The sequence below is a fragment of the Tasmannia lanceolata genome, unplaced genomic scaffold (assembly GCF_043159265.1).
Source record: "Tasmannia lanceolata isolate RefF3 unplaced genomic scaffold, GAP_Taslan_0.1 ptg000012l, whole genome shotgun sequence".
In the NCBI taxonomy this organism is placed as follows: domain Eukaryota; kingdom Viridiplantae; phylum Streptophyta; class Magnoliopsida; order Canellales; family Winteraceae; genus Tasmannia; species Tasmannia lanceolata.
The window spans coordinates 27943253-27968936 of NW_027518689.1; the positions used below are offsets into that span (position 1 = coordinate 27943253).

At 45.2% G+C, this 25684-nt stretch overlaps 1 protein-coding gene and 1 long non-coding RNA gene across 2 annotated transcripts in view; one reads left to right on the plus strand and one right to left on the minus strand.

The window, feature by feature from the left end:
• Positions 1-233: 233 nt before the first annotated feature.
• LOC143887157 (uncharacterized) overlaps positions 234-25684 on the plus strand; it is a 72753-nt gene continuing 47302 nt past the window's right edge. Inside the window, exon 1 of the mRNA XM_077391263.1 lies at positions 234-453. The gene's annotated coding sequence lies outside the window, so the exon portion shown is untranslated. The remainder of the gene's footprint in view (positions 454-25684) is intronic.
• On the minus strand, positions 9698-14539 carry LOC143887784 (uncharacterized). Its single transcript, XR_013254377.1, has 2 exons — positions 13731-14539; positions 9698-10197 (listed from the first exon to the last, which is right to left on the minus strand). It is a non-coding gene; the product is annotated as an uncharacterized LOC143887784 (long non-coding RNA).

The window sequence follows — 25684 nt, forward strand, 5'->3', positions numbered from 1 at the left end:
TGGGTCTAACCATCCAAAACCACCTAACCTCTCCTCTCATCCTAACCATCCAAACCTCACCTAACCTCACATAACCTCTCCTCTCATCCTAACCATCCAAACCTCACCTAACCTCACCTAACCTCACCTAACCTTACCTAACCCCACCTAACCTTACCTAACCTCATCCTCTCATCCTAACCATCCAAAACCACCTAACCTCACCTAACCTCCTATCCCATTCTCCTATAAATACCCTCTCATCCCACCATCCAAGAAAAGAAGAAAAAGAACCCCTCTCTTAGAAAATTCATCCCTCTCCCTCATCTCTTCAAGGGTTCGGCCATCCTTGCCGGATCGGGTGATTTTATACGTTGGGTGATATATATCAAAAGCAGTCATTATCAAGCAAGGAATCATCTTCAAGGAATTACCATCAAAGAAAAATCAAACACAAAGTGGGTTTCCAAAGAGGTAGGCATTTATTTCAATTCTATGTAGGGTCTGTTTTCATGCATATCTTTTACTTTAAAAGAAAAACCATGTTAGGAAGCATGTAGGGTCTGTTTTCCCCCTGGTTAGCCTCTGGTTAGACCCTGGTTGCACCCAGGTTCGCTGCTGGTTGCACCCAGGTTCGATGCTGGTTGCACCCTGGTTCCCTGCTGGTTGCACCCTGGTTCCCTACTGGTTCGCACCCTGGTTCCCTACTGGTTCGCACCCTGCTTCCCTGCTGGTTGCACCCTGGTTCCCTACTGGTTCGCACCCTGGTTCGATATTGGTTCGCACCCTGGTTCCCTGCTGGTTCGCACTCTGGTTAGACCCTGGTTGCACCCAGGTTCGCTGCTGGTTGCACCCAGGTTCCCTGCTGGTTGCACCCTGGTTCCCCTGCTGGTTCGCACCCTGGTTCCCTGCTGGTTCGCACCCTAGTTCCCTGCTGGTTCGCACCCTGGTGCACCCTGGTCCGCACCCTGGTTTGTACCCTGCTTCCTCCTAGTTAGACCATGGCTAGTCTCGGGTTTGCTCCTAACTTAGACCCGACTCACTTGACCCTAACCATTAACCCAATCCAACCAAGTCATATCCCAACACAATCCGAGTCGCATGTCTGAATCCATTTGGCCGAATCTCATAAGCCCGCCCACTTTGAATTCCGAAAATTCAAACCCTTGATGATTCCAATATGCTCAATTCTTTGATGCAAATTCCCAATTCCAAAATCCCATTGCTATATCAATGTTTTTGAATCTCAAGTCCAATGCTCAAATACAAACCCGATTCCTGATCCAAATACCAAACCTGTTTTCCAAAATCCAAGCAACCTCCCCAGTGGAACTACGTGTGGCTTGATCCCCATCACGGGGTACGTAGGCAATTTGGCACTCCCAAGTTCAGTCGCACCTTTCTCTATCTTTCCCATTCCCTCACACTATTCATCATCTCGATTCATCTCGTGTCTCTCGGAACCATTGGATTATGGTTTCCGTCGTAAGAACCCTTAGAGCCCAATTTAGGAACAATGGTGTCGTGTCGTGTTGTGTCCTAAGTTTTAGGGAGTCCTAGAGTTAGGAGTCCAGCCTCATCACGGACGCTTGCTATGTATAGCAACCGTGCCATAGGTCAAGTTACACTAGTCATCCAGTTTTTCCCTAGGACAAGCCTAGTAAACTAGGATGTAGGCTAACCTGCATTAGTCTAAGGGACAACTTGCATTTAGATAGGATCATATAGCATCTTCGATGAAATCCTAAGATAATAAAATCCTCAACTTGAATTAAATAACTTCTCTTAAAACTGTTGAAACAGTCAATCCCGTCTAGATCGGTGTCCTAGTTGAGTTAGGCATATGTAGCTTAGCTTAAAATGCACCGAACTACGTCGACTCTGATCCCAGTAAGGCTTGGGTACGTAGGCAGCTTGGATGTCTGATGGCATACCACCCGCGAGTCGGCACCACAAACAAATTGTGGTGTTTTGTATATTAATTTTCTTGTAAATACTTAATCAAATCAGTTAGGGTTTTCCATGAAATTAGAATTCTAGGAGAACTTTCACTTAGATTGAATCCAGACAAATTAATAAATCAAGATACACATCTAGGATTCACATTGAAATTAGATCATAGGATGCATGTCACTTAGTTCGCACATTAACATAGAGTTGAATGAGCCATTTAAAATAAATTTAAAAGAGTTAGCTTTTGGAATCGAAGACCGATTATCGGGCAGGAATGGTGCATGTGGCGGATAACTCCCCATACCTTCCATTCTCGTAACCAGGTAGCGAGTCTAGATTTCTGGTTAATTACGGGTCCTAGATCCCACATCTAGGTGGCGACTCTGTCAGTCTCTTTCGTGTGGAATTCGGATTGCCTTAGTGATCCCAAGTTCACAGGAAAGATTAATTCAAATCAACATTAAAAGGCACACGCCAATCGCGTGGGTACGAGAGACCAAGAGAGAGAGCGCGTGGCGGCTCGCGCCCCACCCCTCTCGCGGGATCGTGTCCCACAGAATCCTAAATGTGTATCTTGATTTATTAATTTGTCTGGATTCAATCTAAGTGAAAGTTCTCCTAAAATTCTAATTTCATGGAAAGTCCTAAGTGATTTGATTAAGCATTTACAAGAAAATTAATATACAAAACACCACAATTTGTTTGTGGTGCCGACTCGCGGGTGGTATGCCATCAGACATCCAAGCTGCCTACGTACCCAAGCCTCACTGGGATCAGAGTCGACGTAGTTCGGTGCACCTAAGCTAAGCTACTTATGCCTAACTCAACTAGGACACCGACCTAGACGGGATTGACTGTTTCAACAGTTTTAGGAGAAGTTATTTAATTCAAGTTGAGGATTTTATTATCTTAAGATTTCATCTAAGATGCTATATGATTCTCATCTAAATGCAAATGGTCCCTTAGACTAATGCAGGTTTGCCTACATCCTAGTTTACTAGGCTTGTCCTAGGGAAAGATTGGGTGACTAGTGTAACTAGACCTATGGCACGGTTGCTATACATAGCAAACGTCCGTGATGAGGCTGGACTCCTAACTCTAGGACTCCCTAAAACCTAAGACTCCCTAAAACTTAGGACACGACACGACACCGGTGTTCCTAAATTGGGCTCTAAGGGTCCTTACGACGGAAACCGTAATCCAACGGTTCCGAGAGACACGAGGTGAATCGATTTCAGTTCTTGAGGTTAGTGAAAAAAGGGATGGAAGAGATGATGAAATAGTGTGAGGGAATGAGAAAGATAGAGAAAGGTGCGACTGAACTTGGGAGTGCCAAATTGCCTACGTACCCCGCGATGGGGATCAAGCCACACGTAGTTCCGCTGGGGAGGTTACTTGGATTTTGGAAAACAGAATTGGTATTTGGATCAGGAATCGGGTTTGTATTTGAGCATTGGACTTGAGATTCAGAAACATTGATTTAGCAATGGGATTTTGGAATTGGGAATTTGCATCAAAGAATTGAGCATATAGGAATCATCAAGGGTTTGAATTTTGGGAATTCAAAATGGGCGGGCTTATGAGATTCGGCCAAATGGATTCAGACATGCGACTCAGATTGTGTTGGGATATGACTTTGTTAGGCAAAAGGGAGGAAGTTCTATTAGGTGTAAACGGGCATTAGTAGAATAGGGGAATGGCTCGGTTGTGACATGGAAGGCCGCCACTTGGTCGAATGCGACTCGGTTGCATTGGGATGGGTTGATTAAGGAATTGGATTGAGTCAACTAAGGGGAGAGTCCAATCGGTTAAAGAGGTTGAGCATACTCGACTAGAGAGTTGGGTCAACTCGACTAGGGAGGTTGGCTAGAGTTGACTCAGTTGAGCTGGGTTGGGATCCCACTTGGTTGGATTGTATTGGGGCGATTTGACTTAAGCTGCAGGTGGCCTGGCTGGGTTAGATTTAATGTAACCAGATTTATGGATAAATGGTGTGCCTCAGTGAGTGGACAAAGGTATGGCTTGGGTTGATGTGACTCGGTTATAGGGTTTAAGGCTTATGGGTATGGGGTTTAGTGAGTTGGGTCTAAGTTAGGAGCAAACCCGAGACTAGCCATGGTCTAACCAGGAGGAAGCAGGGTACAAACCAGGGTGCGGACCAGGGTGCACCAGGGTGCGAACCAGCAGGGAACCAGGGTGCGAACCAGCAGGGGAACCAGGGTGCAACCAGCAGGGAACCTGGGTGCAACCAGCAGCGAACCTGGGTGCAACCAGGGTCTAACCAGAGTGCGAACCAGCAGGGAACCAGGGTGCGAACCAGTATCGAACCTGGGTGCAACCAGCAACGAACCTGGGTGCAACCAGGGTCTAACCAGAGGCTAACCAGGGGGAACCAGGGTGTGAACCAGGGTACGAACCAGAGTACAACCAGGGGCTGGCCAGGGTGCGAACCAGGGTGCGAATTAGTAGGGAACCAGAGTGCGAACCAGCAGGGAACCAGGGTGCGAACCAGCAGGGAACCAGGGTGCAACCAGTATCGAACCTGGGTGCAACCAGCAGCGAACCTGGGTGCAACCAGGAGCTAACCAGAGGCTAACCAGGGGGAACCAGGGTGTGAACCATTAGGGAAAAATAAAAATGAAGATCAGATGGGTTAAGAGAAGAGGGAAACATGTATAACTTCAAAGTCTACCATCAAGAAGAATATGAGTAAAGATTGATCCTAGATGCTTCCTAACATGGTTTTTCTTTTAAAGTAAAAGATATGCATGAAAACAGACCCTACATAAAATTGAAATAAATGCCTACCTCTTTGAAAACCCACTTTGTGTTTGATTTTTCTTTGATGTTAATTCCTTGAAGATGATTCCTTGCTTGATAATGACCGCTTTTGATATATATCACCCAACGTATAAAATCACCCGATCCGGCAAGGATGGCCGAACCCTTGAAGAGATGAGGGAGAGGGATGAATTTTCTAAGAGAGGGGTTCTTTTTTTTCTTCTCTTCTTCCTCCCTTTCTTGGATGGTGGGATGAGAGGGTATTTATAGGAGAATGGGATAGGAGGTTAGGTGAGGTTAGGTGAGGTTAGGTAAGGTTAGGTGAGGTTAGGTGGTTAGGTGAGGTTAGGTGAGGTTAGGTGAGGTTTGGATGGTTAGGATGAGAGGAGAGGTTAGGTGAGGTTAGGTGAGGTTTGGATGGTTAGGATGAGAGGAGAGGTTAGGTGATTTTGAATGGTTAGACCCAGGTCAAGATCTGCCATTGATCTAACGATTTACGGAAATCGGGTCTCGGAATGGAATCAGGGTCCGGGCTATGAAGTGACCCTAGCTTATTTTGTCCCGATTGATGATCCGTAAAGTCAGATCAAGATATTAATGACCTAAAACATATAAATCAATGATAGAGGGGGTTCTCACATGGATTTAACACACTAAATTCACCAATCAGGGTATTTTTCAATTTTTCGGATCTAATCATCTCACCAGGTACATCTCTTTATCATTTTGTTTTTTTCAAAAAATTTGAGGATGCATACTTTACCAATGAAATTCTACGGATCAATATATTAGGTTATTGTTGGTTAAAGTAAGGCAAAATGTGGGTGTCTACAGATGCCCCTCTTTGGTAGAGACGACGTAGTCATCGAATACCAAAGTCAAAATGACAGAACCATTTTGCGTAGCTTTAATCGACAAAGAACCCCCTAAACACAATGCAACCTAATATAATGCAAGACCTTAGATGAAATCCTAGAATTGGAATGCAATAAAACAAACCCGCTGCGGTGCCGCTGGCAACGAGAGAAATGGGATACCATTTTCAAATGGATTTTCGGAGGGAAAGGAATATCGCTTTTGAACAGCTTCAGAGGAAATGAGACGTCATTTTCAAATGGTCTCAGAGAGAATAATGGATGACTTTTGAAAGATTCTTAATGAAAACGCAGCATCATTTTTGAATGGGCTTGGGCAAGATGAAATACCGTATTTATACGGATTCGAAGGAAATGAGACATCATAGTTGTATGATGTTCAAAGGGGATAAGAGACCATAGTTGTATGGACTCGAAGAGAATGAAATACCGTATTTGTACGGATTCCAAGGAAATGAGACATCATAGTTGTATGATGTTCAAAGGGGATAAGAGACTATAGTTGTATGGACTCGAAGAGAATGAAATACCGTTTTTGTACGGATTCCAAGGAAATGAGACATCATAGTTGTATGATGTTCAAAGGGGATAAGAGACCATAGTTGTATGGACTTGAAGAGAATGAAATACCGTATTTGTACGGATTCCAAGGAAATGAGACATCATAGATGTATGATGTTCAAAGACGATAAGAGACCATAGTTGTATGGTCTCGAAGAAAAGAGGCACCGTTCTCAAACGGGCTTGAAGAATTTAGAGATTTTTCATAGGATTGGATTTATTATTATTTTTTTGAATCGGGGATTGGATTTGAAGAATTTTTTTTTTTTAATTTATTTTATTATTATTTTTTAATTTTATTTTTGGGAAATGAAACATCATAGTTGTATGATGTTCAAAGGGGATAAGAGACCATAGTTGTATGGACTCGAAGAGAATGAAATACCATATTTGTACGGATTCCAAGGAAATGAGACATCATAGTTGTATGATGTTCAAAGGGGATAAGAGACCATAGTTGTATGAACTCGGAGAGAATGAAATACCGTATTTGTACGGATTCCAAGGGAATGGGACATCATAGTTGTATGATGTTCAAAAGGGGATAAGAGACCATAGTTGTATGGACTCGAAGAGAATGAAATACCGTATTTGTACGGATTCCAAGGGAATGAGACATCATAGTTGTATGATGTTCAGAGAGTATAAGAGACCATAGTTGTATGGACTCGAAGATAATGAAATACCGTATTTGTACGGATTCCAAGAAAATGAGACAGCATAGATGTATGATGTTCAAAGAGGATAAGAGACCATAGTTGTATGGACTCGAAGAAAAGAGGCACCGTTCACAAACGGGCTCAAGGAGAAGACGAGACCATTCACAAATGGATTCGAGAAATGAGGCACCGTTCACAAACGGGCTCAAAGAGGACACGAGACCATTCACAAATGGACTCAGAAAATGAGGCACCGTTCACAAACGGGCTCAAGGAGAAGATGAGACCATTCACAAATGGACTCAGAGAATGAGACACCGTTCACAAACGGGCTCAAGGAGAAGACGAGACCATTCACAAATGGCCTCGAGAAAAGAGGCACCGTTCACAAACGGGCTCGAAGAATTTAGAGGTTTTCATGAATTTGAATTTGACGTAGAATTGGATTTGATGAATTTTGGATTTGAACTTAATGAAATCGGGGACATTATAGATCGTGCCCAATAAAGATATTGGAAACCAAGACTTTGGCGAATGATGAGACGACCAACCTTATGAACGAAGAACCATTAGTAACAAGAATGGATTAGGAACACTTTTATGAAACTTCAACAAGATTTTTCTCAATGAGACTGTTGGTCTTGTCTTCTTGGGATTTTGATAACTGAAACCTTGAACAAGACATTTGAGATTGGTAATTTAAAACAATGGCTCTCTTGGATATAATCATGAAAAAGTGGGATTTGCCTCTTGACAGGTGTTTAGATAAACATTTCTTGACCAGGATAGTATTTAACTAACTGGAAGGAGATTCCGAATTTTAATGGTTCATCTTTCTGAGAAATTGGCTCAACCACCATTGCATCTGGGGCTCTTCCAAGCTTAAGGTGCCTTCCTGGGGTATGATCTTTTTACGGAAGCTGGGCTTTTTGATGTTTCTACTTCTGAACTCTTCTGAGTTGATCTTCTTTGAAATGTAGCTGTTTGACTAGATTCTCGAACCCTTTCAGGTATAATTGCAGGGAGCTGCCTAGGCCGGGCTTCCTTCACCAAGACAGTTACATCATTTGGACATAGGAACGACGATTGACTCTTTCTAAAGAGAAAACTTAGATGAAAGGCACTACTCAAAGGATTGAGCAGCCCTGAATGAGTGAACTTAGAATAACAAAGATTGACTGACTACACTGACAGACACAGTGATGCTTCTGACTTAGTTAATATTTTGTTTGGTAAGTCTATCCTTCCGAGGAATAGTTTTTCAATTGGTAAACACTGGACCTTTTCCTTAAAACAGTAATGCCTCAAGGATTTAATTACGACCCCTAAGATTGCTTAGCTTCAATGCCCCCAGTTTTGAGGATGTTACTTGAATTTGTTTGAACTTCAGTTAATCTTCAGTCTTGATATCGGATGTGGCCTTCTTATAATGATTCTCTTACCGTGACCAAGTCACCTTTTTGGGGTTTTTAACTTGGCGGACCGTGCTAGCCTTAACTTTTGCCTGAATCGCCTTTCTAGGTTTTCGATTCAGCAGGCTGTCCCCTTAGCTTTTGCCTAAGCCGTCCTTTCGGGTTTTCAACTTAGCAGGGGAATGATCTTAAATTTTGCCTAAACCGCCTTTTCAGGTTTTCAGTCTAGCAGATCTTCAAACTCTGTTCTTTTTCTTATTCATCATTTTTTTTCTTATCGTGTCTCGAGACCTAGATCATTAGTTCTGAACATCGGGAGGACTTCATAGGTAGGATATGGCTTTACAAAGAATGGCTTAAGGCTCGACAAAGATTTCGACCGAACCTATGAACAGGTTGCCTACATATCCCCATGTAGGAATCAGGTCGTGTGTAATTCAGGGCGAATGCCCCTAGTTTGAAGATAAATTGTTTGAAGGTTAATTGATTTTTCCTTTTTTTCGTTCTTTCTGGAATGATTGACTTCTCTTCTGTTGGAACTTGTCCCTCTTCTTTTTTTCTGAAACGATTGAATTTCTTTTCTTTTTTTCTTTGAATCGTCCGAACTCGGTTTAACCGAGCTGCCTACGTACCCCAGTGTAGGGATCAGGTCTCGCGTAGTTCGGGGAAATGCCCCTGGTTTGATGGGTTTTCAAGAAAATTGTATTCAGGCTCGAAGGGTTTGCAAACCGGTATTCTTTTGACATTGGTTCTGATTTTGGGATTTATTCGGCCAAAGGGGGCCTTCCGATGTTCAGATTGGCTAGAGTCCGTCTGGTACTGATTATTTTTTTCTTTTTTGTTTTGTTTTGTTTTTTTTTTTTTTTACGGAGTTTGACGGCATTTCCAGGTAAGAGATAATGGATCTTCTTCTTCCAAGATTCTAAAGTGTGCTTTCGACTTTCATAGAGCGAAACTTGTTCTTTGACATCCTCCATCTATGGATTCGTACTCTCGATATCTGATGATCATTTTTCATTGTTTGCTCTTGAACTTTTCATCTTGAATTTGTTGGCTTTTTGCTATGAATTTGAGAACCAAGGTCATTGATTGGAAATATGAAAGTTGTTTCCACTCTATGCCCCTTGTATAGCATATATCTTCTCACTTTCTTCATTTTCTTTGAGCTTTCCATCTATGTCTTGCCCCTGGTATCGGTTGTAGCTTTTCTAGACAATCTTCTTATTCTTGAAATAATTTTATCAATTCTTCACACTCTTTAGAGGGTAATGTATTTTCAATCGGCATTCACTGAATCAAAGTTTCAGTGCCAGTGTTTATCATTTCAATTTCATCTTTGAAAGGTTGGGATTGGCGCTCCTCCTCTCGTTCAAGTAATTGCTGTGACTCAAGTGGAGTTTCGTCAATTTTGTCCTCATTTGAAGAGGGAGTCTTATTTTAAGATCAGAAGCACACTTAAGAACAGACACAAGTGAACTTTTTGGAACTGACTGAAATTTTATTTAAAGAAAAGCTATTACATCAGACGACCTATCCTGAACATGCTCAGGATTCACAACTCTAAATAAGAAAGGGAAACAGAAGATAACTTGCCTGGACTAGGCATTGACCTTTAACTGTAAGACCGGACTCAACAATTATACTGACCATGATGACTGACTCAACATAAAATAGTAAGTGACTAAAACTTTAACTGCTGCAACTGTTTGGCGTTGAAGGCTCGGCGAAGGCTGGTTCGTTCTGAACATCATCATGGCTGATACTTTCAATTTTGGACAATGATGACTGATTCGCATAGGGAAATGCCCCTAGCTCAAGGATTCTGAGAGTGAACTCTGAAGGACTTAGCAAAATAATCTTGAAAAAGGTAGCCCCTAGAGGAGGAACAGACCAGGGGTACAAGCAAGATTGGATTATCTGGACCAGGCATGATCAGATCATGAGAACGCATAATCGAAAGATTGTGAGATTCTGCATCTGCCAGTTAGGGGATGGCATGAAGATACGATCGAATCGTATGACAGAAGAACGAAAGACGCACGATCAAAAGATTAGATGAGATAGCATAAGATTGCTTTCAACGGATAGATCATGAATGACTAATCCTATGAGATCTTTGGAAATGATGGGATTTATATCCTAACTCAAAGGGAATTTTTTTTTTTCACATTTTATCAGTGTTACCTGAAGGCATCAACCTTAATCCTAATCTATCGGAGTGGAGAGAGAATCTCGACTCATGACTTTGTTCGTGTATATAAGGACCGATCGTGACCATTGGAAGATGGACCACGGCCTAATCTAAACACCAATGGGTAGGATATCCTAAACTAGGCTCACACACGTGATGCACATGTGTTCGTATACTACATGCATGTGTGGGTTAATCTAGGGGTAAGGCCAAGAGTTCCCTTAGCACGAATCCCTGCTCGATATACTGTACCAGTGTCCGGCGTATCAGTACGTGAACAAGAGATCCGTTTACGTACCATAAAGGTACCAGGCTAAGGGTGGAATGCTTCTCTAGCACAGAGGCACCAGGTGATGAAATCCCAGTCAACCATGCTAGATAACACTCCGGGTTCCTAAAATAGGACGTGTGTGCACGTGAGATGCAAGGGTTTAGATGCAAGTGATGTAAGTGTGTGCAATAAGTTCGCGCGATCTATGATGCCTTCAGGTTTTGTTAGATTAAGTTTGAGTAAAATGTGATGAGAAAATAAAACAAGACAAACTAATCTGACAAGTATACAAGAGATAGAGTTCTTATGAGCCGGTTAAATTAAATTCAAATGAATTATCTTTTGGAATTTTAATGAAGTTAGGTGATCCCCAGCAGAGTCGCCAGACTGTGGTACCCTGATCCCGCGAGAGGGGTGTGGGGCGCGAGCCGCCGCTCTCTCTCTCTTGGTCTCTCGTATCCACGCGATTGGCGTGTGCATTTTATTATTGATTTGAATTAATCTTTCCTGTGAACTTGGGATCACTAAGGCAATCCGAATTCCACACGAAAGAGACTGACAGAGTCGCCACCTAGATGTGGGATCTAGGACCCGTAATTAACCAGAAATCTAGACTCGCTACCTGGTTACGAGAATGGAAGGTATGGGGAGTTATCCACCACATGCACCATTCTTGCCCGATAATCGGTCTTCGATTCCAAAAGCTAACTCTTTTAAATTTATTTTAAATGGCTCATTCAACTCTATGTTAATGTGCGAACTAAGTGACATGCATCCTATGATCTAATTTCAATGTGAATCCTAAATGTGTATCTTGATTTATTAATTTGTCTGGATTCAATCTAAGTGAAAGTTCTCCTAAAATTCTAATTTCATGGAAAGTCCTAAGTGATTTGATTAAGCATTTACAAGAAAATTAATATACAAAACACCACAATTTGTTTGTGGTGCCGACTCGCGGGTGGTATGCCATCAGACATCCAAGCTGCCTACGTACCCAAGCCTCACTGGGATCAGAGTCGACGTAGTTCGGTGCACCTAAGCTAAGCTACTTATGCCTAACTCAACTAGGACACCGACCTAGACGGGATTGACTGTTTCAACAGTTTTAGGAGAAGTTATTTAATTCAAGTTGAGGATTTTATTATCTTAAGATTTCATCTAAGATGCTATATGATTCTCATCTAAATGCAAATGGTCCCTTAGACTAATGCAGGTTTGCCTACATCCTAGTTTACTAGGCTTGTCCTAGGGAAAGATTGGGTGACTAGTGTAACTAGACCTATGGCACGGCTGCTATACATAGCAAACGTCCGTGATGAGGCTGGACTCCTAACTCTAGGACTCCCTAAAACCTAAGACTCCCTAAAACTTAGGACACGACACGACACCGGTGTTCCTAAATTGGGCTCTAAGGGTCCTTACGACGGAAACCGTAATCCAACGGTTCCGAGAGACACGAGGTGAATCGATTTCAGTTCTTGAGGTTAGTGAAAAAAGGGATGGAAGAGATGATGAAATAGTGTGAGGGAATGAGAAAGATAGAGAAAGGTGCGACTGAACTTGGGAGTGCCAAATTGCCTACGTACCCCGCGATGGGGATCAAGCCACACGTAGTTCCGCTGGGGAGGTTACTTGGATTTTGGAAAACAGAATTGGTATTTGGATCAGGAATCGGGTTTGTATTTGAGCATTGGACTTGAGATTCAGAAACATTGATTTAGCAATGGGATTTTGGAATTGGGAATTTGCATCAAAGAATTGAGCATATAGGAATCATCAAGGGTTTGAATTTTGGGAATTCAAAATGGGCGGGCTTATGAGATTCGGCCAAATGGATTCAGACATGCGACTCAGATTGTGTTGGGATATGACTTGGTTAGGCAAAAGGGAGGAAGTTCTATTAGGTGTAAACGGGCATTAGTAGAATAGGGGAATGGCTCGGTTGTGACATGGAAGGCCGCCACTTGGTCGAATGCGACTCGGTTGCATTGGGATGGGTTGATTAAGGAATTGGATTGAGTCAACTAAGGGGAGAGTCCAATCGGTTAAAGAGGTTGAGCATACTCGACTAGAGAGTTGGGTCAACTCGACTAGGGAGGTTGGCTAGAGTTGACTCAGTTGAGCTGGGTTGGGATCCCACTTGGTTGGATTGTATTGGGGCGATTTGACTTAAGCTGCAGGTGGCCTGGCTGGGTTAGATTTAATGTAACCAGATTTATGGATAAATGGTGTGCCTCAGTGAGTGGACAAAGGTATGGCTTGGGTTGATGTGACTCGGTTATAGGGTTTAAGGCTTATGGGTATGGGGTTTAGTGAGTTGGGTCTAAGTTAGGAGCAAACCCGAGACTAGCCATGGTCTAACCAGGAGGAAGCAGGGTACAAACCAGGGTGCGGACCAGGGTGCACCAGGGTGCGAACCAGCAGGGAACCAGGGTGCGAACCAGCAGGGGAACCAGGGTGCAACCAGCAGGGAACCTGGGTGCAACCAGCAGCGAACCTGGGTGCAACCAGGGTCTAACCAGAGTGCGAACCAGCAGGGAACCAGGGTGCGAACCAGTATCGAACCTGGGTGCAACCAGCAACGAACCTGGGTGCAACCAGGGTCTAACCAGAGGCTAACCAGGGGGAACCAGGGTGTGAACCAGGGTACGAACCAGAGTACAACCAGGGGCTGGCCAGGGTGCGAACCAGGGTGCGAATTAGTAGGGAACCAGAGTGCGAACCAGCAGGGAACCAGGGTGCGAACCAGCAGGGAACCAGGGTGCAACCAGTATCGAACCTGGGTGCAACCAGCAGCGAACCTGGGTGCAACCAGGAGCTAACCAGAGGCTAACCAGGGGGAACCAGGGTGTGAACCATTAGGGAAAAATAAAAATGAAGATCAGATGGGTTAAGAGAAGAGGGAAACATGTATAACTTCAAAGTCTACCATCAAGAAGAATATGAGTAAAGATTGATCCTAGATGCTTCCTAACATGGTTTTTCTTTTAAAGTAAAAGATATGCATGAAAACAGACCCTACATAAAATTGAAATAAATGCCTACCTCTTTGAAAACCCACTTTGTGTTTGATTTTTCTTTGATGTTAATTCCTTGAAGATGATTCCTTGCTTGATAATGACCGCTTTTGATATATATCACCCAACGTATAAAATCACCCGATCCGGCAAGGATGGCCGAACCCTTGAAGAGATGAGGGAGAGGGATGAATTTTCTAAGAGAGGGGTTCTTTTTTTTCTTCTCTTCTTCCTCCCTTTCTTGGATGGTGGGATGAGAGGGTATTTATAGGAGAATGGGATAGGAGGTTAGGTGAGGTTAGGTGAGGTTAGGTGAGGTTAGGTAAGGTTAGGTGAGGTTAGGTGGTTAGGTGAGGTTAGGTGAGGTTAGGTGAGGTTTGGATGGTTAGGATGAGAGGAGAGGTTAGGTGAGGTTAGGTGAGGTTTGGATGGTTAGGATGAGAGGAGAGGTTAGGTGATTTTGAATGGTTAGACCCAGGTCAAGATCTGCCATTGATCTAACGATTTACGGAAATCGGGTCTCGGAATGGAATCAGGGTCCGGGCTATGAAGTGACCCTAGCTTATTTTGTCCCGATTGATGATCCGTAAAGTCAGATCAAGATATTAATGACCTAAAACATATAAATCAATGATAGAGGGGGTTCTCACATGGATTTAACACACTAAATTCACCAATCAGGGTATTTTTCAATTTTTCGGATCTAATCATCTCACCAGGTACATCTCTTTATCATTTTGTTTTTTTCAAAAAATTTGAGGATGCATACTTTACCAATGAAATTCTACGGATCAATATATTAGGTTATTGTTGGTTAAAGTAAGGCAAAATGTGGGTGTCTACAGGTTGCCCTTAAGAAGCCCCCCTTAGGTACTAATAACCCCTTCTTTGTAGCTGAAAACCCATGCCTTTCAACTTGAGCACCATCTTTGGATTTGCTGCACCCTCCAAGGGTACTTCTCCTACCCCATTTGAGTGCCCATAATCCCTTCTCTAATACCATCCATAGGTCCCCTTTGTTGGCCTTGAGAAGCCCCCCTTAGGTACTAATAACCCCTTCTTTGTAGCTGAAAACCCATGCCTTTCACCTTGAGGACCTTCTTCTGGATTTGATGGACCCTCCGAGGGTACTTCTCCTACCCCATTTGAGGGCCCATAATCCCTTCTCTAATACCATCCATAGGTCCCCTCTATTGCCCTTCAGAAGCCCCCCTTAGGTAGTAATAACCCCTTCTTTGTAGCTGAAAACCCATGCCTTTGAACTTCAGGACCTTCTTCTGGATTTGATGGACCCTCCGAGGGTACTTCTTCTACCCCATTTGAGGGCCCATAATCCCTTCTCTAATACCATCCATAGGTCCCCTCTATTGGCCTTGAGAAGGCCCCCTTAGGTACTAATAACCCCTTCTTTGTAGCTGAAAACCCATGCCTTTGAACTTCAGGACCTTCTTCTGGATTTGATGGACCCTCCGAGGGTACTTCTTCTACCCCATTTGAGAGCCCATAATCCCTTCTCTAATACCATGCATAGCTCCCCACTGTTGCCCTTGAGAAGCCTCCCTTAGGTACTAATAACCCCTTTTTTGTAGCTGAAAACCCATGCCTTTGAACTTCAGGTCCTTCTTCTGGATTTGATGGACCCTCCGAGGGTACTTCTTCTACCCCATTTGAGGGCCCATAATCCCTTCTCTAATACCATCCATAGCTCCCCTCGGTTGCCCTTGAGAAGCCCCCCTTAGGTACTAATAACCCCTTCTTTGTAACTGAAAACCCATGCCTTTCAACTTGAGCACCATCTTTGGATTTGCTGCACCCTCCAAGGGTACTTCTCCTACCCCATTTGAGGGCCCATAATCCCTTCTCTAATACCATCCATAGGTCCCCTCTGTTGCCGTTGAGAAGCCCCCCTTAGGTACTAATAACCCCTTCTTTGTAGCTGAAAACCCATGCCTTTCAACTTGAGCACCATCTTTGGATTTGCTTCACCCTCCAAGGGTACTTCTCCTACCCCATTTGAGTGCCCATAATCCCTTCTCTAATACCATCCATAGGTCCCCTTTGTTGGCCTTGAGAAGCCCCCCTTAGGTACTAATAACCCCTTCTTTGTAGCTGAAAACCCATGCCTTTCACCTTGAGGACCTTCTTCTGGATTTGATGGACCCTCCGAGGGTACTTCTCCTACCCCATTTGAGGGCCCATAATCCCTTCTCTAATACCATCCATAGGTCCCCTCTATTGCCCTTCAGAAGCCCCCCTTACGTACTAATAACCCCTTCTTTGTAGCTGAAAACCCATGCCTTTGAACTTCAGGACCTTCTTCTAGATTTGATGGACCCTCCGAGGGTACTTCTTCGACCCCATTTGAGGGCCCATAATCCCTTCTCTAATACCATGCATAGCTCCCCACTGTTGCCCTTGAGAAGCCTCCCTTAGGTACTAATAACCCCTTTTTGTAGCTGAAAACCCATGCCTTTGAACTTCAGGTCCTTCTTCTGGATTTGATGGACCCTCCGAGGGTACTTCTTCTACCCCATTTGAGGGCCCATAATCCCTTCTCTAATACCATCCATAGCTCCCCTCGGTTGCCCTTGAGAAGCCCCCCTTAGGTACTAATAACCCCTTCTTTGTAGCTAAAAACCCATGCCTTTCAACTTGAGCACCATCTTTGGATTTGCTGCACCCTCCAAGGGTACTTCTCCTACCCCATTGGAGTGCCCATAATCCCTTCTCTAATACCATCCATAGGTCCCCTTTGTTGGCCTTGAGAAGCCCCCTTTAGGTACTAATAACCCCTTCTTTGTAGCTGAAAACCCATGCCTTTCACCTTGAGGACCTTCTTCTGGATTTGATGAACCCTCCGAGGGTACTTCTCCTACCCCATTTGAGGGCCCATAATCCCTTCTCTAATACCATCCATAGGTCCCCTCTATTGCCCTTCAGAAGCCCCCCTTAGGTACTAATAACCCCTACTTTGTAGCTGAAAACCCATGCCTTTGAACTTCAGGACCTTCTTCTGGATTTGATGGACCCTCCGAGGGTACTTCTTCTACCCCATTTGAGGGCCCATAATCCCTTCTCTAATACCATCCATAGGTCCCCTCTATTGGCCTTGAGAAGCCCCCCTTAGGTACTAATAACCCCTTCTTTGTAGCTGAAAACTCATGCCTTTGAACTTCAGGACCTTCTTCTGGATTTGATGGACCCTCCGAGGGTACTTCTTCTACCCCATTTGAGGGCCCATAATCCCTTCTCTAATACCATGCATAGCTCCCCACTGTTGCCCTTGAGAAGCCTCCCTTAGGTACTAATAACCCCTTTTTTGTAGCTGAAAACCCATGCCTTTGAACTTCAGGTCCTTCTTCTGGATTTGATGGACCCTCCGAGGGTACTTCTTCTACCCCATTTGAGGGCCCATAATCCCTTCTCTAATACCATCCATAGCTCCCCTCGGTTGCCCTTGAGAAGCCCCCCTTAGGTACTAATAACCTATTCTTTGTAATTGAAAACCCATGCCCTTCAACTTGAGCACCATCTTTGGATTTGCTGCACCCTCCAAGGGTACTTCTCCTACCCCATTTGAGGGCCCATAATCCCTTCTCTAATACCATCCATAGGTCTCCTCTGTTGCCGTTGAGAAGCCCCCCTTAGGTAATAATAACCCCTTCTTTGTAGCTGAAAACCCATGCCTTTCAACTTGAGCACCATCTTTGGATTTGCTGCACCCTCCAAGGGTACTTCTCTTACCCCATTTGAGTGCCCATAATCCCTTCTCTAATACCATCCATAGGTCCCCTTTGTTGGCCTTGAGAAGCCCCCCTTAGGTACTAATAACCCCTTCTTTGTAGCTGAAAACCCATGCCTTTCACCTTGAGGACCTTCTTCTGGATTTGATGGACCCTCCGAGGGTACTTCTCCTACCCCATTTGAGGGCCCATAATCCCTTCTCTAATACCATCCATAGGTCCCCTCTATTGCCCTTCAGAAGCCCCCCTTAGGTACTAATAACCCCTTCTTTGTAGCTGAAAACCCATGCCTTTGAACTTCAAGACCTTCTTCTGGATTTGATGGACCCTCCGAGGGTACTTCTTCTACCCCATTTGAAGGCCCATAATCCATTCTCTAATACCATCCATAGGTCCCCTCTTTTGGCCTTGAGAAGCCCCCCTTAGGTACTAATAACCCCTTCTTTGTAGCTGAAAACCCATGCCTTTGAACTTCAGGACCTTCTTCTGGATTTGATGGACCCTCCGAGGGTACTTCTTCTTCCCCATTTGAGGGCCCATAATCCCTTCTCTAATACCATCCATAGGTCCCCTCTATTGCCCTTCAGAAGCCTCCCTTAGGTACTAATAACCCCTTCTTTGTAGCTGAAAACCCATGCCTTTGAACTTCAGGACCTTCTTCTGGATTTGATGGACCCTCCGAGGGTACTTCTTCTACCCCATTTGAAGGCCCATAATCCCTTCTCTAATACCATCCATAGGTCCCCTCTATTGCCCTTCAGAAGCCCCCCTTAGGTACTAATAACCCCTTCTTTGTAGCTGAAAACCCATGCCTTTGAACTTCAGGACCTTCTTCTGGATTTGATGGACCCTCCGAGGGTACTTCTCCTACCCCATTTGAGGGCCCATAATCCCTTCTCTAATACCATCCATAGGTCCCCTCTATTGCCCTTGAGAAGCCCCCCTTAGGTACTAATAACTCCTTCTTTGTAGCTGAAAACCCATGCCTTTGAACTTCAGGACCTTCTTCTGGATTTGATGGACCCTCCGAGGGTACTTCTTCTACCCCATTTGAGGGCCCATAATCCCTTCTCTAATACCATGCATAGCTCCCCTCTATTGCCCTTGAGAAGCCCCCCTTACGTACTAATAACCCCTTTTTTGTAGCTGAAAACCCATGACTTTCAACTTCAGGACTATCTTCTGGATTTGATGGACCCTCCATGGGTACTTATTCTACCCCATTTGAGTGCCCATAATCCCTTCTCTAATACCATGCATAGCTCCCCTCGGTTGCCCTTGAGAAGCCCCCCTTAGGTAGTAATAACCCCTTTCTTTGTAACTGAAAACCCATGCCTTCCAACTTGAGCACCATCTTTGGATTTACTGCACCCTCCAAGGGTACTTCTCGTACCCCATTTGACGGCCCATAATCCCTTCTCTAATACCATCCATAGGTCCCCTCTGTTGCCGTTGAGAAGCCCCCCTTAGGTACTAATAACCCCTTCTTTGTAGCTGAAAACCCATGCCTTTAAACTTGAGCACCATCTTTTGATTTGCTGCACCCTCCAAGGGTACTTCTCCTACCCCATTTGAGTGCCCATAATCCCTTCTCTAATACCATCCATAGGTCCCCTTTGTTGGCCTTGAGAAGCCCCCCTTAGGTACTAATAACCCCTTCTTTGTAGCTGAAAACCCATGCCTTTCACCTTGAGGACCTTCTTCTGGATTTGATGGACCCTCCGAGGGTACTTCTCCTACCCCATTTGAGGGCCCATAATCCCTTCTCTAATACCATCCATAGGTCCCCTCTATTGCCCTTCAGAAGCCCCCCTTAGGTACTAATAACCCCTTCTTTGTAGCTGAAAACCCATGCCTTTGAACTTCAGGACCTTCTTCTGGATTTGATGGACCCTCCGAGGGTACTTCTTCTACCCCATTTGAAGGCCCATAATCCCTTCTCTAATACCATCCATAGGTCCCCTCTTTTGGCCTTGAGAAGCCCCCCTTAGGTACTAATAACCCCTTCTTTGTAGCTGAAAACCCATGCCTTTGAACTTCAGGACCTTCTTCTGGATTTGATGGACCCTCCGAGGGTACTTCTTCTTCCCCATTTGAGGGCCCATAATCCCTTCTCTAATACCATGCATAGCTCCCCACTGTTGCCCTTGAGAAGCCTCCCTTAGGTACTAATAACCCCTTTTTTGTAGCTGAAAACCCATGCCTTTGAACTTCAGGTCCTTCTTCTGGATTTGATGGACCCTCCGAGGGTACTTCTTCTACCCCATTTGAGGGCCCATAATCCCTTCTCTAATACCATCCATAGCTCCCCTCGGTTTCCCTTGAGAAGCCCCCCTTAGGTACTAATAACCCCTTCTTTGTAACTGAAAACCCATGCCTTTCAACTTGAGCACCATCTTTGGATTTGCTGCACCCTCCAAGGGTACTTCTCCTACCCCATTTGAGGGCCCATAATCCCTTCTCTAATACCATCCATAGGTCCCCTCTGTTGCCGTTGAGAAGCCCCCCTTAGGTACTAATAACCCCTTCTTTGTAGCTGAAAACCCATGCCTTTCAACTTGAGCACCATCTTTGGATTTGCTGCACCCTCCAAGGGTACTTCTCCTACCCCATTTGAGTGCCCATAATCCCTTCTCTAATACCATCCATAGGTCCCCTTTGTTGGCCTTGAGAAGCCCCCCTTAGGTACTAATAACCCCTTCTTTGTAGCTGAAAACCCATGCCTTTCACCTTGAGGACCTTCTTCTGGATTTGATGGACCCTCCGAGGGTACTTCTCCTACCACATTTGAGGGCCCATAATCCCTTCTCTAATACCATCCATAGGTCCCCTCTATTGCCCTTCAGAAGCCCCCCTTAGGTACTAATAACCCCTTCTTTGTAGCTGAAAACCCATGCCTTTGAACTTCAGGACCTTCTTCTGGATTTGATGGACCCTCCGAGGGTACTTCTTCTACCCCATTTGAGGGCCCATAATCCATTCTCTAATACCATGCATAGCTCCCCACTGTTGCCCTTGAGAAGCCTCCCTTAGGTACTAATAACCCCTTTTTTGTAGCTGAAAACCCATGCCTTTGAACTTCAGGTCCTTCTTCTGAATTTGATGGACCCTCCGAGGGTACTTCTTCTACCTCATTTGAGGGCCCATAATCCCTTCTCTAATACCATCCATAGCTCCCCTCGGTTGCCCTTAAGAAGCCCCCCTTAGGTACTAATAACCCCTTCTTTGTAGCTGAAAACCCATGCCTTTGAACTTCAGGACCTTCTTCTGGATTTGATGAACCCTCCGAGGGTACTTCTCCTACCCCATTTGAGGGCCCATAATCCCTTCTCTAATACCATCCATAGGTCCCCTCTATTGCCCTTCAGAAGCCCCCCTTAGGTACTAATAACCCCTACTTTGTAGCTGAAAACCCATGCCTTTGAACTTCAGGACCTTCTTCTGGATTTGATGGACCCTCCGAGGGTACTTCTTCTACCCCATTTGAGGGCCCATAATCCCTTCTCTAATACCATCCATAGGTCCCCTCTATTGGCCTTGAGAAGCCCCCCTTAGGTACTAATAACCCCTTCTTTGTAGCTGAAAACTCATGCCTTTGAACTTCAGGACCTTCTTCTGGATTTGATGGACCCTCCGAGGGTACTTCTTCTACCCCATTTGAGGGCCCATAATCCCTTCTCTAATACCATGCATAGCTCCCCACTGTTGCCCTTGAGAAGCCTCCCTTAGGTACTAATAACCCCTTTTTTGTAGCTGAAAACCCATGCCTTTGAACTTCAGGTCCTTCTTCTGGATTTGATGGACCCTCCGAGGGTACTTCTTCTACCCCATTTGAGGGCCCATAATCCCTTCTCTAATACCATCCATAGCTCCCCTCGGTTGCCCTTGAGAAGCCCCCCTTAGGTACTAATAACCTATTCTTTGTAACTGAAAACCCATGCCCTTCAACTTGAGCACCATCTTTGGATTTGCTGCACCCTCCAAGGGTACTTCTCCTACCCCATTTGAGGGCCCATAATCCCTTCTCTAATACCATCCATAGGTCTCCTCTGTTGCCGTTGAGAAGCCCCCCTTAGGTAATAATAACCCCTTCTTTGTAGCTGAAAACCCATGCCTTTCAACTTGAGCACCATCTTTGGATTTGCTGCACCCTCCAAGGGTACTTCTCCTACCCCATTTGAGTGCCCATAATCCCTTCTCTAATACCATCCATAGGTCCCCTTTGTTGGCCTTGAGAAGCCCCCCTTAGGTACTAATAACCCCTTCTTTGTAGCTGAAAACCCATGCCTTTCACCTTGAGGACCTTCTTCTGGATTTGATGGACCCTCCGAGGGTACTTCTCCTACCCCATTTGAGGGCCCATAATCCCTTCTCTAATACCATCCATAGGTCCCCTCTATTGCCCTTCAGAAGCCCCCCTTAGGTACTAATAACCCCTTCTTTGTAGCTGAAAACCCATGCCTTTGAACTTCAGGACCTTCTTCTGGATTTGATGGACCCTCCGAGGGTACTTCTTCTACCCCATTTGAAGGCCCATAATCCCTTCTCTAATACCATCCATAGGTCCCCTCTTTTGGCCTTGAGAAGCCCCCCTTAGGTACTAATAACCCCTTCTTTGTAGCTGAAAACCCATGCCTTTGAACTTCAGGACCTTCTTCTGGATTTGATGGACCCTCCGAGGGTACTTCTTCTTCCCCATTTGAGGGACCATAATCCCTTCTCTAATACCATCCATAGGTCCCCTCTATTGCCCTTCAGAAGCCCCCCTTAGGTACTAATAACCCCTTCTTTGTAGCTGAAAACCCATGCCTTTGAACTTCAGGACCTTCTTCTGGATTTGATGGACCCTCCGAGGGTACTTCTTCTACCCCATTTGAAGGCCCATAATCCCTTCTCTAATACCATCCATAGGTCCCCTCTATTGCCCTTCAGAAGCCCCCCTTAGGTACTAATAACCCCTTCTTTGTAGCTGAAAACCCATGCCTTTGAACTTCAGGACCTTCTTCTGGATTTGATGGACCCTCCGAGGGTACTTCTCCTACCCCATTTGAGGGCCCATAATCCCTTCTCTAATACCATCCATAGGTCCCCTCTATTGCCCTTGAGAAGCCCCCCTTAGGTACTAATAACTCCTTCTTTGTAGCTGAAAACCCATGCCTTTGAACTTCAGGACCTTCTTCTGGATTTGATGGACCCTCCGAGGGTACTTCTTCTACCCCATTTGAGGGCCCATAATCCCTTCTCTAATACCATGCATAGCTCCCCTCTATTGCCCTTGAGAAGCCCCCCTTACGTACTAATAACCCCTTTTTTGTAGCTGAAAACCCATGACTTTCAACTTCAGGACTATCTTCTGGATTTGATGGACCCTCCATGGGTACTTATTCTACCCCATTTGAGTGCCCATAATCCCTTCTCTAATACCATGCATAGCTCCCCTCGGTTGCCCTTGAGAAGCCCCCCTTAGGTAGTAATAACCCCTTTCTTTGTAACTGAAAACCCATGCCTTCCAACTTGAGCACCATCTTTGGATTTACTGCACCCTCCAAGGGTACTTCTCGTACCCCATTTGACGGCCCATAATCCCTTCTCTAATACCATCCATAGGTCCCCTCTGTTGCCGTTGAGAAGCCCCCCTTAGGTACTAATAACCCCTTCTTTGTAGCTGAAAACCCATGCCTTTAAACTTGAGCACCATCTTTTGATTTGCTGCACCCTCCAAGGGTACTTCTCCTACCCCATTTGAGTGCCCATAATCCCTTCTCTAATACCATCCATAGGTCCCCTTTGTTGGCCTTGAGAAGCCCCCCTTAGGTACTAATAACCCCTTCTTTGTAGCTGAAAACCCATGCCTTTCACCTTGAGGACCTTCTTCTGGATTTGATGGACCCTCCGAGGGTACTTCTCCTACCCCATTTGAGGGCCCATAATCCCTTCTCTAATACCATCCATAGGTCCCCTCTATTGCCCTTCAGAAGCCCCCCTTAGGTACTAATAACCCCTTCTTTGTAGCTGAAAACCCATGCCTTTGAACTTCAGGACCTTCTTCTGGATTTGATGGACCCTCCGAGGGTACTTCTTCTACCCCATTTGAAGGCCCATAATCCCTTCTCTAATACCATCCATAGGTCCCCTCTTTTGGCCTTGAGAAGCCCCCCTTAGGTACTAATAACCCCTTCTTTGTAGCTGAAAACCCATGCCTTTGAACTTCAGGACCTTCTTCTGGATTTGATGGACCCTCCGAGGGTACTTCTTCTTCCCCATTTGAGGGCACATAATCCCTTCTCTAATACCATGCATAGCTCCCCACTGTTGCCCTTGAGAAGCCTCCCTTAGGTACTAATAACCCCTTTTTTGTAGCTGAAAACCCATGCCTTTGAACTTCAGGTCCTTCTTCTGGATTTGATGGACCCTCCGAGGGTACTTCTTCTACCCCATTTGAGGGCCCATAATCCCTTCTCTAATACCATCCATAGCTCCCCTCGGTTTCCCTTGAGAAGCCCCCCTTAGGTACTAATAACCCCTTCTTTGTAACTGAAAACCCATGCCTTTCAACTTGAGCACCATCTTTGGATTTGCTGCACCCTCCAAGGGTACTTCTCCTACCCCATTTGAGGGCCCATAATCCCTTCTCTAATACCATCCATAGGTCCCCTCTGTTGCCGTTGAGAAGCCCCCCTTAGGTACTAATAACCCCTTCTTTGTAGCTGAAAACCCATGCCTTTCAACTTGAGCACCATCTTTGGATTTGCTGCACCCTCCAAGGGTACTTCTCTTACCCCATTTGAGTGCCCATAATCCCTTCTCTAATACCATCCATAGGTCCCCTTTGTTGGCCTTGAGAAGCCCCCCTTAGGTACTAATAACCCCTTCTTTGTAGCTGAAAACCCATGCCTTTCACCTTGAGGACCTTCTTCTGGATTTGATGGACCCTCCGAGGGTACTTCTCCTACCACATTTGAGGGCCCATAATCCCTTCTCTAATACCATCCATAGGTCCCCTCTATTGCCCTTCAGAAGCCCCCCTTAGGTACTAATAACCCCTTCTTTGTAGCTGAAAACCCATGCCTTTGAACTTCAGGACCTTCTTCTGGATTTGATGGACCCTCCGAGGGTACTTCTTCTACCCCATTTGAGGGCCCATAATCCCTTCTCTAATACCATGCATAGCTCCCCACTGTTGCCCTTGAGAAGCCTCCCTTAGGTACTAATAACCCCTTTTTTGTAGCTGAAAACCCATGCCTTTGAACTTCAGGTCCTTCTTCTGAATTTGATGGACCCTCCGAGGGTACTTCTTCTACCTCATTTGAGAGCCCATAATCCCTTCTCTAATACCATCCATAGCTCCCCTCGGTTGCCCTTAAGAAGCCCCCCTTAGGTACTAATAACCCCTTCTTTGTAGCTGAAAACCCATGCCTTTCAACTTGAGCACCATCTTTGGATTTGCTGCACCCTCCAAGGGTACTTCTCCTACCCCATTTGAGTGCCCATAATCCCTTCTCTAATACCATCCATAGGTCCCCTTTGTTGGCCTTGAGAAGCCCCCCTTAGGTACTAATAACCCCTTCTTTGTAGCTGAAAACCCATGCCTTTCACCTTGAGGACCTTCTTCTGGATTTGATGGACCCTCCGAGGGTACTTCTCCTACCCCATTTGAGGGCCCATAATCCCTTCTCTAATACCATCCATAGGTCCCCTCTATTGCCCTTCAGAAGCCCCCCTTAGGTAGTAATAACCCCTTCTTTGTAGCTGAAAACCCATGCCTTTGAACTTCAGGACCTTCTTCTGGATTTGATGGACCCTCCGAGGGTACTTCTTCTACCCCATTTGAGGGCCCATAATCCCTTCTCTAATACCATCCATAGGTCCCCTCTATTGGCCTTGAGAAGGCCCCCTTAGGTACTAATAACCCCTTCTTTGTAGGTGAAAACCCATGCCTTTGAACTTCAGGACCTTCTTCTGGATTTGATGGACCCTCCGAGGGTACTTCTTCTACCCCATTTGAGAGCCCATAATCCCTTCTCTAATACCATGCATAGCTCCCCACTGTTGCCCTTGAGAAGCCTCCCTTAGGTACTAATAACCCCTTTTTTGTAGCTGAAAACCCATGCCTTTGAACTTCAGGTCCTTCTTCTGGATTTGATGGACCCTCCGAGGGTACTTCTTCTACCCCATTTGAGGGCCCATAATCCCTTCTCTAATACCATCCATAGCTCCCCTCGGTTGCCCTTGAGAAGCC